The sequence below is a fragment of the Dreissena polymorpha genome, chromosome 10 (genome assembly GCF_020536995.1).
Source record: "Dreissena polymorpha isolate Duluth1 chromosome 10, UMN_Dpol_1.0, whole genome shotgun sequence".
Classification (NCBI taxonomy): domain Eukaryota; kingdom Metazoa; phylum Mollusca; class Bivalvia; order Myida; family Dreissenidae; genus Dreissena; species Dreissena polymorpha.
Genome location: NC_068364.1, coordinates 53,332,627 through 53,345,045, shown reverse-complemented (window position 1 = coordinate 53,345,045; position 12,419 = coordinate 53,332,627). Strand labels below are relative to the sequence as shown.

Below are 12,419 nucleotides of genomic sequence, written 5' to 3'. Positions count from 1 at the left end.
TGCATTCAACAGTTGTTAGTAGTTATATATATATTTTTATGAAAGCACTGACTTTGAAAAGGACCTGAGCCGTATAGAACTGACTTTGTTGTAGACACATAGATACTCTTTAAAGGATCATTAAATCATCGTGCGCATGACTTTAATTGTTATTGATTATAAATGAGTTTCGCTCTCGGAAAACTGGACTCGAAGTGTCGTCCCAGAAAATAACGGTTTGTAAGCTTCTCTCTGTAAATTGCCGCTTAGACGAGAATTCCTTTTAAAGAAAAACATTTTACACGCGGAAGGTGTTGTTATTTATTAGCCTGTGCGGACTTCACAGGCTTATCTGGGACACACATTCTTCAGATGAGTCTTCCCAAAGCGGAGATTCCTTTTAAGTACATACGGATACACATAAAGTGCAATCTTTTAATATAGAAAAAATTCAGTGGTAGACATTTCGCAATCACTCGTCTACCTTTGAGTAATACTTTCGTAGTTTAGTTAAAAAATACCATCATAAAGATCTCTCTGAGCAACATATCTTTTGTTTGCGTATCCATGGCAACGCGACAATATGCTCTCTCGATGGTTGGTAATGGATTCCTTTTTATTGTCGGGGCGATTGGAAAAGACCCCCGGAGGCAATTGACATTTTGTCGGATAGGTGTTATATTATTCGTTTATTCTACGCTGTAATGAGATTCTTGCTACGTAAATGTTTAGAGAACGATGACAGTTGTTTTTGTCATACAAGTATTTTGTCATACACACATACAGACAGAGAGACGTACATTCATGCATATCAACTTTATAAATATTGTTTGTGCATCACCAATATATTGTCTATTGAATTAATGTAATTTAACACCATAATTATTGTTTGATAATGATTATGGTTTTCTGAAATTGAATGAACATATATAGCCTTAGACATCAAAACGTATGTCGTGCCAAAAAAAAATGGAAACTAACCATTATTAGCCAAAATAAGTTTCTATGAAATTATATATTGAATATATCAAGGCGTTTGATTCGAATCTCGTTAACATACATTTGCGATGACAATAGCAATGCAGAATGCGAATGTGACTGACATAGCCAGGCGTAGAGCTTCGCAAATCGCGTGATTGTGAATTCAAATTCTCATACTGTTCTTTCTTTTTAGACATAGTTATTTTTTGATTGCGTAATAATTATAAAAAAAGATTTTTCATTTAATTTAAACTGCTAAGGCAAACACAAGGAAATAGTTGTTTGACAGATAAAACCGATATATTATGCCAAAAGGCCATTCCAAATTGATGTGTTGGTCGTCGGATTTGCCGCACCTATTTTTTCAAAATGGAAAAAAAATTACCGCTCGCACACATGTTTGTTTCCTTCTGTAACCATAGCGCATGTGTATTTTTTTTATTTGTAAAAAAAAAATTTGAAAACTCGCAGAAACGATTTTTGACGCTGAATACGAATGCCAAATATAGTGTTCCGTAACCTTATGAATCGATATCTGAAGACGCTAAAAAATTCGATCGAGACGACCAGAACAATGGCTGCCTGCGTGACATCGTGTTTTATTTCGCTGTGGTGACCATTGCTACAGATTGCGGCGAAAAGTTGCTTCAGCCCACACTAATGAACATTAACATATCTGCCACGTTCAATGATTTATTTCAATTAGTGTGTTCACGTTCGGACATTCAACTTTCAGCCGATGCCATTTCAACATGTTCTATTTCGAACAGCATCGTGAAACATGATGTGCGATTTTTTATGGATGTTCTTCATTAAATGGGTTTAAAGACGGTATTTCCCTATATGTAGACAATTTTTTCCTATATTAACACAGTTTTAAGTGAACTAAAATAAACATAAAATTATTAAAGGCTAGGCTGAGTTTGAAAATGGTTCCAATCTGTTGAAAAATATGGCTACCAGTTTTGTTTATATGGCTATAGAGAAACCTTGTTAGCACTCTAGAATTCACATTTATAGTCCCGTCGTCATGGAACTTGGCCGAAGATTTGTTCTAATGATAGCTTAAGCAAGTTCGAAAATGGTTACAGTTTGATGAAACACATGGCCGCCAGGGTAGCGGCAGTTCTCATAATATGACTGTATTAAAACCATGTTAACACTCTAGTTGTAATGCTGATGTTGGTGCACAATGATAATAATGATGATGATGATGATGAACTAATATATATAAATTATTGCTTGTTTGTACATGGATTCTTTTCTTCGTATAAGAATTGAATGTAAAATATTGCTGTTTAAACAAGTATCCTTTGGTAATGCAATATTTTTCTATCGAATTTTTTTTTATTCTTCGCTCTTCGCTCGCTTGAGAATTTTCCTGTTTTCAAAAAAAAATACTTTTTTTTTTTGCTCGCCTCTTCAACTTTTTTTTATAAAAAATCCGTAGACCAACAGATCAATTTGGAGTGGCCATAATTCTAATTTTTAAATGTGACTGCACGAACTGCATGCGCGTGATTTCCGTGATGTATGGACGCATTTAATCGAATTATAACGGCTATGCCACAGACTAAACAAGACAGATAATAACTGTTTCGCTATTTTAGGTTCAATTATTTGTGCCCAATTTTACATGGTGGTGTTAACGGATTTGTTTTTTTCCCGGAGCCAATGATACATTTTAAGCATGAATTTCAATACTCATGAAATAGTCAATATTCATATTATCGAACTATTGTGTAACTATTTAACCACAGTTTGAACAAACAACGGCAAACATCATATACAAATCATAGACCATTATGTCTACAAACATAAATTTTCTTTCAACATCATTGAAAAGGTCAACAATAATATCACAAGCGTACCATGGCAAATGTGTATATATATTTTTTATAACTTAAATTACGAACTATCCTCCATTAAGATAAATATATTTTATATTCTCATAACAATATACTCATAACAATACCTGACTATAAAACAATGAACTGTTGATTGAGTATGGTAATAAATTATACAAAGAGAATTAAAACACATTTATTGCATTTAACTGATTCTATTAAAAAAGGGATTTTCATGAATCCCAATTAAATGGGGTATTTTCAGGCTTATTTTAAATTTACAAAAACTTATTTTTGTAACTTTACCAATGTAACAACCCAAATATCTAATTATCATTAATGCATACTCAAATTAGTTATTGCCATTACTTCATTTTTTTCGTTATTTTTGCACAAATTAAAAATAGTGGTAAAATCAATAAAACAACAAGAATTGTTACCAATAAATATTATTTTACTCTCTATAAAACTCATTTATACCTGTGCTTGCAATGAAGCAGTTAAATACCCATGTAACTATTGTGCAGCCCTCCCTGGAAATTGGCCCAAATTAAGTTAGTGTCACAGGGTGTAAATTCTTATTTAGTTATTTGTTATTAGTGTCGAGTAGTTTTAGGCAGCTCTGATATAAAACCTAGACTGTAGTCTTAGTTGTTTTATAGCTAACATATAGTTGAATCTAACCTATTCTGAACACGTGCATGTAACAACCAATCATTCACTTTCCCTCCGATATTCAGTTGCCTGTTGAAAGTTGTTTGAGACAGCCATTGCATTTATTGAATTGCAATATTATATTATTTGTGTGGGATATTTTGGATTCCTGCAGGTAACTACTCTAAATCTTTTATTTATGTTCTCTGTCAATTGTTTGTATTATTATTTAGGACATCTGACGGTTACGGTTGTGTTTATTAGTTATTTATTGAAATAACTTATTGCGAGTCATATTCACGCCGCCATGCAACGCTAGTCATTATTAATGTGTATTCCACTTGAATGCATACATATATTATCTTGATTATATATCTAATGGCATGTATTAATTGTTCCTATTTCAGATACCTTTATCGATCTATTAAAACTTTGAAAACATCGATTGATTCGATAGTTTGTCGTCGAACCCCAAGTACGCAAATTGCGCGTAGCTAGGCCGGCAACAATGGCGCCCAACGTTCAGTGAGATCGATCAAATGATATAATTTGGACAATCCGTGTACACAATCCTTGTTCAAGGATCTACACTTGATGGCCACAAAAGACGTCGTTTAATACCCGGGTTAACGTTAACGCATGCTAAGGGCCCTCTTCAAGACCGTTACGTCACACCATAAGGACCAAGGATCATTCGTCGCTGGAAGTGTAAAAACTGTGTGTGACTTTGTGAATGAACACTGACATTTGTGATTCTTGCTCATGACGCATGGCGGTGTGGTGAGATGTACATTTTATTATTGACCATTTAGTATATTATTTTCAGAAATTGTTTAGTTTGTATGATATTTGTTTTTTTCTTAATGTAAATATCAATTATTTTTGTCCAATCTAGGTTAAAGATTTTTTTTGTAAATCAATGCACTAACCATAGGTTGTCCCGTCTAACATACGCCCCTGCATTTGTGTAAACTGTGTTTTCACTGTCACTAATCCGTTTCCAATAACAATAGAAGTACATAAAGTAGTACAACACAGACAGGTTGACCCGTAGATAGCTCAGGTGATAGTTTAAAGGTCATAATTTGGGATCTATACAATCAATAGATTTACTGCCCACTGTCTTATAAAAAGTTTCAGCCAATGTAAAATCAAATTTGTCTTTAGTTGTTTCAAACTTTTAACATTTGAAACAACGCTCAGTCATTGTAATTTTATAAATAAGAAATCGTGGAAACCGAGTTAGTCCTTACTGAAATTAGACTGATCATCTAATTTCATTGAGAAATACTGTTTTGCGTTTAATCCTTGCAAGGTAAAATAATCGCGTCGCTTTAGCGTATTCGAACGGGACGAAGAAAAATAAATCGAGGTATTTATTTAAAAGCGAATACATTCGGTTTGTGTTCAGCGCTTTTAAATAATCGATTTATTTGATAACGGAAAAAGGAAATTGCGCAATAATTGATTGCGTATAGTTGTACATACGTTGTAGTAATAATTTGTACGGGTTACACTTGACACTACTTGTGACCAGTGTATTTTTTTGGACCGGAAATAGCGGTATCGATTCTGTACTTGTATGGTTGTACGTGTGTGAGAGTGTGAGAGTGTATTAGTAAATAGTTTAATCGAATTATATTGTTAAATTGTTTTATAAATGCATATTTATAGTTGTTATTATTATAATTAAATCATATTAGTTCATCAATTTAATTAAATTTATCATTAACATTTATTTAGATTTTTTTTTTATTTCTAGTTTGATAAAACTTTAACAATAAGATTGTGATTTAAGTGTAATCTATACGCTGCAGTAATTGTTTATTAAATAAGAGATCATTAATTAAAAAGGTTTATAAATTAATTAATTAAAAATTACAACTAGATTTATATTAAATAATTGCATGAATGTGTACAATTATTTGTTGTTATGTTGTTTTAGATAACATGTCAGTTATATTATTATGCATTAGTGGTACAAAGTGAATTCGGTTTATTGATCACTATTGAAATTAGTGATTTAGTGTGTTATTATATTGAATAAGTTTGAGTTGACTAGAAAGGAAACTATTGTAAAACGGAAATACTGGAATGATGATCTGAATGTTGATGAAATTGGAGTGTGTATTATACAAAGTGCTGTGAAACATAATTAACACTTAAAAGTGCATACTTATGAAGTGAAATAGACAATTGGTAAACAGTGTTGAGTTTAATTGTGAATTATTGAATTGGAAGTGATATTAACGTCCAGTGAACAATATTACTGATTGACATAATGAAAATGTATCTAGAGTTATTGGATGTGAACAAATACTAGATACATAATAGTGTTGAATGAATTGTTTTGTGTTGTAAAGTGCATAAAATATTGTGAAGAGAGGTGAATTTAAGATTAGACTTTGATTTCTGCATATGGTTGGGATCAGTTTCATAACTGAGTGCATAGTGTGAAATTCAGTGTCGGTGTGAACGTAATTATTTGAACATGGATACGGAGAGAGAACTAAGGAGACAAAGAAAGGAGACAAAGAAAGAACAACAAACATTAAAGGAAAAAGAATTGAAAAATCAGAAGGACATTGAAATACTGAATAAAATAAAGGAACGAGACTCAAAGATTCGTGAAATTCAGCGACAAAGAGATGAATTAATAAAAATGAGATCAGAAAACAACACAGCCCAACATAGAGATGTGAATGATGTAAATGATGTAAAACATAAACAATTAAGAAGGAAAACAGTTGGAGAAAGATTACAGCACAACTGTAAAGAGATGGAACATGAAATGAGGACTGAACTTGACTATGATGATGTTGTTGAGGGTGCGGTAGGATTTAAGAATGATGATTATCATACCAACAGTTATGAAAGTGACATGGATTCAATAGATGAAGAACTAAGTTGGTTGACTAAGAAGATGGAGGAGACATTCCAGATACATGCCGATTCTGGGGACAGAATATTTAAAGAGGAGGTGCGATGCAGTACCAAAATACTTGAACCATCTGAGGTTCACGACAGTGAATATGAACACAATAGTGACATTGATGAAATTATAAGTGATGATGATATTGCTGAAAAAGCCCTTGAAGCTGAGATAAAGGCAACGAAGTTACAGCAAATGAACTTAAAAGAGGAACTTCATCGGAAAGAAAAAGCAAAACGATTGAAGGAACAAGAATTATTGCGAGAAACACGTAGGAAACAGAAAGAAGAAAGAATACGGAAATTGAAACGAACAAAACAAGAATTGGAACAAGATATGATGGAAACACAGAGCACAATTACGTCATTAGACGAGGAATTGGAACCTGTAGAAACATATGACCGACACAAATATCTAAGAAATGCGGAACGGAGAGTGTCACATAATCCACCATTAATGTTGAAACCGAGTGTTCCTAAATTTTCGGACCCAGCTCAATTTACAGAATGGAAAATAGAAATCGAAAGTATGATTCGGTCAAAAATTTACCAGAAAGACATACTGAAACAGTGCGTTAGAAATGCGATATCTGGAAAACCAAGGAAGGTTTTAGCAACATTGAAAGCCACAGCAACTTTAGAAAACATTTTGTCAACGATGGAAAGCAATTTCGGTGATGTAAAAAGCGGACAAAGCATAATGGAAGAATTTTATCAAGCCAGACAAAATAAAGACGAAGACATAACGTCATGGGGTATTCGAATTGAAGAAATGATCCAAAGAGCTTTAGAAAAAGGTGAAATACAAGAAAACAAGAAGGAAGAAATACTGAGAACAAAGTATTGGAAATACTTGAGAAATTCAGAGTTGAAGAATGCTACCAGAGTATTCTATGAAAACTGTCTTACATTTGAAGAGTTACGGAAACGAGTGAGAAGAGAAGAACAGGAATTGAAAGTATCACAGGACAGACAAGAACAACCCAAACAGATAAATACAATGCAAATAGATCAACAATTGAGCATATTGAATGATCTTACAGAGAAATTACAAAGTATGCAAAAACAACTAGACTTACTAACAAAGGAGAAAGAAGCATCAAAAGACAATAGAAGTGAGAGTGTGACCAGAGAATACCGGAGAAACGATGCCAGACCACAAACCGGATATAGGAGAACATTTTCACAAGGAAGAGGTTACTCCGGAAACAGAGGTCCATATAGAGGCAGACGACCGTACGGACAAGATGCTTATCATAGAGACAGCAACTCTCAACAACATTTAAACGGGAACCAGCTCTAATTGATGGGGTCAATGAGGGCTGTGAGGATACCACTATCCCCAAACAGAAACCAGCTGAAAACATTTTTAGTAGAATGGTGGGTAATGCTAATCTATCTACTATTACTATCAACGGCAAAGAGACAACCGCGCTTATTGACAGCGGGTCTCAGGTCAGTTTTACAACGAAATGACACCAAAACCAGAACTGATTTCATTGAATGAATTTAATCTTGAATTAAAAGCAGCTAATGGCACCCACATTCCATATTCTGGATATATTCAGACAACAATTGAAAGCAAAATTTTGGACATGAAAGTAGAGACCATTCTTCTTGTTGCGCCGGTTGACGAGAGTCATGGTAGTGCTCATGTCATAATTGGCACAAATATAATCAGATATATAAAAGACTTGTACAGTGATGAATGCCCGGATGATAAATGGAAAGCAGCTTTTCTGGCAATTTGAATCGAACATTGGAAAAGTGCTTGCAACCAAAGATATCACGTTACATCCAAATGAAACCAGGACAGTGGTAGGTTTCCTGCGGAAACGTCAAAACACTGAAGCAGCAGTAACTGAACAATGCCAATTTGACAGTCATGGGGCATTGGTATGTCCAAGAGTTGTATCTATAAATACTCGTGGCAGAAATGCGAGGATACCCGTGAAATTGTGCAACATATCAGCAAGACCTGTTAAAATAAGAGCAAAACAGGAACTTTGTGAATTACAGGAAGTTAAAGTTCTACGTGAAGCTCCAATACTGCAACCACCGAGCGCAACCATATCATCTGTGAATACTTCACCTGAAACAGAAAATAAAACAAGTTATGAGAATATGAAAAAGGAATATGATGTTGATCTTGATGGAGCTGATTTAAGTACAGAACAAAAACAACGGGTTTATCAGTTGTTTAGAAAATGGGATACAGTGTTTCCGAAATCCAAATTTGACATCGGACACACAACCGCAGTTAAACATTCCATCAAACTGACCAATCCAGAACCTTTTAAAGAGCCGTATCGACGAGTGCCCCCAGCTCTTTTCAATGAAATCCGAGAACATCTCAAAGAAATGATAGAAATGGGAGCTATACAAGAATCTCAAAGCCCATGGTCATCAAATTGTGTAATCATTAGGAAAAAGGATGGAACCATACGATTTTGTATCGATTTTAGAAAACTCAATGCAGCAACGAAGAAAGATAGTTATGCCATACCAAAGGTTGAGGATACACTACACCTTCTAGCTGGATCACGGTACTTTTCGAAATTGGACTTGAAATGCGGATACTGGCAAGTCGAGTTAGAGGAAGATGACAAGGAAAAGACAGCGTTTCAAGTGAGTGGATTAGGGTTTTATCAATGTAACCGTCTTCCATTCGGTCTCTGCAACGCCCCCGCAACATTTCAAAGGTTAATGGAACGCTGTATGGGCGATTTAAACCTGAGAGATTGTCTCATTTATTTGGATGACATCATTATTTTTTCCAAAGACGTCAATACTATGATTTCAAGATTCGACCAAGTGTTTTCTCGTCTGGCCGAATATAACCTCAAAATCAAACCATCAAAATGTGAATTTTTCATGACAAGAACAACTTACCTCGGGCACGTGGTATCAGCAGATGGCATAGAAGCAGATCCAGTCAAAATAGAAGCAGTTAAAAATTGGCCTACCCCAAAGTCTGTAAAACAAGTGCGCCAATTTCTCGGCTTCGTTGGCTACTATCGCCGATTCATAAAAGGGTTTGCTTCCATTGCAAGACCATTGAATAACCTGCTGATAGGCCATCCTACTAAACGGAACTCTCAAGAAAAACACCAACGAACCAAACCAGTACCATTTCAATGGGGATGCGAGCAACAAACAGCTTTCGAGGAGTTGAAGCAACAGCTCACCAATCCACCTATTTTAGGCTATGCGGATTATACATTGCCGTTCATACTGCATACAGATGCCTCCTTAAATGGATTGGGTGCTGTCTTGTATCAACGCCAAGATGGACACGAGAAGGTCATAGCTTATGCAAGCCGTTCCCTCAAACCATCAGAAAAGCATTACCCGGCGCACAAATTGGAGTTTTTAGCGCTGAAATGGTCCATGATGGAAAAGTTTCATGATTATCTCTACGGTGCGGAAGTTGAGGTTATCACGGACAATAACCCGCTTACCTACGTGCTTACGACTGCAAAATTAGACGCGACAGGACAACGATGGCTTGCTGCATTAGCCAACTACACGTTTACCACACGTTATCGGGCTGGGAAAAACAACGCCGATGCAGATGGGTTAAGCAGACTAGTAGTACAACCGGAAACAATAGCTGCTCTAACCACTGCAGTTACAGCCGATATGGAACAAGCACCGTACTGTTTCAGTACATCCGTACCTGAAAGTGAACAACCAGAGGTATGTGATCAAGTCCCGGAGGATGTCCTGCAGACATACGCCTTGAGTTCTCACGATTGGAGAAAGTCACAGCTTGCCGATCCAGCGATCTCCACGGTGATACATCATTTACAGGCTGGCACAAGACCTTCTGTAGTCCATTCCTCATGTACCAGTGTCTTGAAATATAACAGACATTGGTCCAGTCTTGAGTTAAAGGAGGGGGTTTTGTACCGAAGGACAAAAATATGTGAGCAAGAGTACAGCCAATTAGTTTTGCCAGAAGCATTACGCGAAATAGTGTTTCGTAGCCTACATGATGACCTCGGCCACCAAGGACGTGATCGGACATTGTGATTGTTCAAACAAAGATTCTTTTGGCCAGGAATGGAAACGTTCGTAAAAGACAAGATCAGTAATTGCGCCCGATGCATAGGAAGTAAAACTCCAGCTGAAATTAGTACTCTCGTAAACATTGCAACGTCATCACCAATGGAACTTGTTTGCATAGACTTTTTAAGTTTGGAGAGATCAAAAGGTGGATATGAACATATATTAGTCATCACCGATCATTTTACGCGATATGCGCAGGCGTTTCCAACGACAAATCAAACAGCGAGAACCACAGCGAAAGTGTTGTTTGAGAAGTTTTTTGTACACTACGGCTTTCCGGAGCGTCTACATAGCGATCAAGGTACAAATTTTATGTCTGGCCTTATAAGCGAATTGTGCAAGTTAGCTGGCATTGAGCAATCGAGAACAACTCCATATCACCCTATGGGTAATGGGATGACGGAACGCTTTAACCAGACACTGCTGCACATGTTATCTACACTCGAGGAAGATAAGAAATCGGACTGGAAGTCGTATGTTGCACCGATGGTTCATGCGTATAACAGTACAATACATACCAGCACTGGGTATTCGCCGTATTACTTGATGTTCGGACGTCATCCAAGATTAGCGATCGACGCCCTACTGGATTTACCGTCGAGCGATAATGGAACGGTGAACAAGAATGAATACAGCCGCAAACTTCGAGATAGACTTGCGACTGCATATAGTCGGGCGAAAGAAAACGCATTTCAGAGTGCTGACAAAAGTAAGAGGGTATATGACGCAAAAGCAAGAGCCGCAAAAATAAAACCAGGTGATTTGGTTTTAGTTAGAAATGTTACTCAACGAGGGAAGCAGAAAATCGCAGACAAGTGGGAAGATATACCGTATGTGGTAGTCGATCAGCCCAACACTGAAATTCCCGTTTATGACGTGAAGAAAGATCAACCCAACGCTAAACGTATACGTCGCGTTCATAGAAACTTGTTGCTGCCGTTAGGAATAACGGAACAGCATGAACATACACAGAAAAACACTCCGAGGTACATTATACCACAACGACGGTCTGACGCAAGATACATGTATGACGATGAAAGCGTACCCATACGCCGCTCGAACCGCCAACGTAAGTCGCCAAACTTGTACGTTGCGGGTTCATACTATACATGAAGGGAAAATACTACCAGTGTGAAGATAAAGTGAAGTGTTTGCTAATGGACAATAGTGTGATATAAGTAATAAAGTGTTATTTTAAAAAGATGTATATATGTGTCTTTATAAAATTTGCAATTTATTGTACATTCATTTTCATATAATAAAATGTTTGATGGATACTTACCATTTCGTTTGTGTTATTACGAACAAAAGTATAGTATGTCTAACGTGATAAAAGTTTATGTTTTATCACCGCAAGTTTTATAAATTTATAGAACATAATATAAATTAATGTCGGGACGACATTTCTAAAGCAGGGGGAATATGTCACAGGGTGTAAATTCTTATTTAGTTATTTGTTATTAGTGTCGAGTAGTTTTAGGTAGCTCTGATATAAAACCTAGACTGTAGTCTTAGTTGTTTTATAGCTAACATATAGTTGAATCTAACCTATTCTGAACACGTGCATGTAACAACCAATCATTCACTTTCCCTCCGATATTCAGTTGCCTGTTGAAAGTTGTTTGAGACAGCCATTGCATTTATTGAATTGCAATATTATATTATTTGTGTGGGATATTTTGGATTCCTGCAGGTAACTACTCTAAATCTTTTATTTATGTTCTCTGTCAATTGTTTGTATTATTATTTAGGACATCTGACGGTTACGGTTGTGTTTATTAGTTATTTATTGAAATAACTTATTGCGAGTCATATTCACGTCGCCATGCAACGCTAGTCATTATTAATGTGTATTCCACTTGAATGCATACATATATTATCTTGATTATATATCTAATGGCATGTATTAATTGTTCCTATTTCAGATACCTTTATCGATCTATTAAAACTTTGAAA

At 35.8% G+C, this 12,419-nt stretch overlaps 1 long non-coding RNA gene across 1 annotated transcript; it reads left to right on the top strand.

Moving 5' to 3' along the window:
• The first annotated feature begins 3,433 nt into the window (after nt 1-3,433).
• Nucleotides 3,434-3,903, top strand: LOC127847437 (uncharacterized). The gene is made up of 2 exons (XR_008033965.1): nt 3,434-3,636; nt 3,869-3,903. It is a non-coding gene; the product is annotated as an uncharacterized LOC127847437 (long non-coding RNA).
• The last annotated feature ends 8,516 nt before the right edge of the window (nt 3,904-12,419 follow it).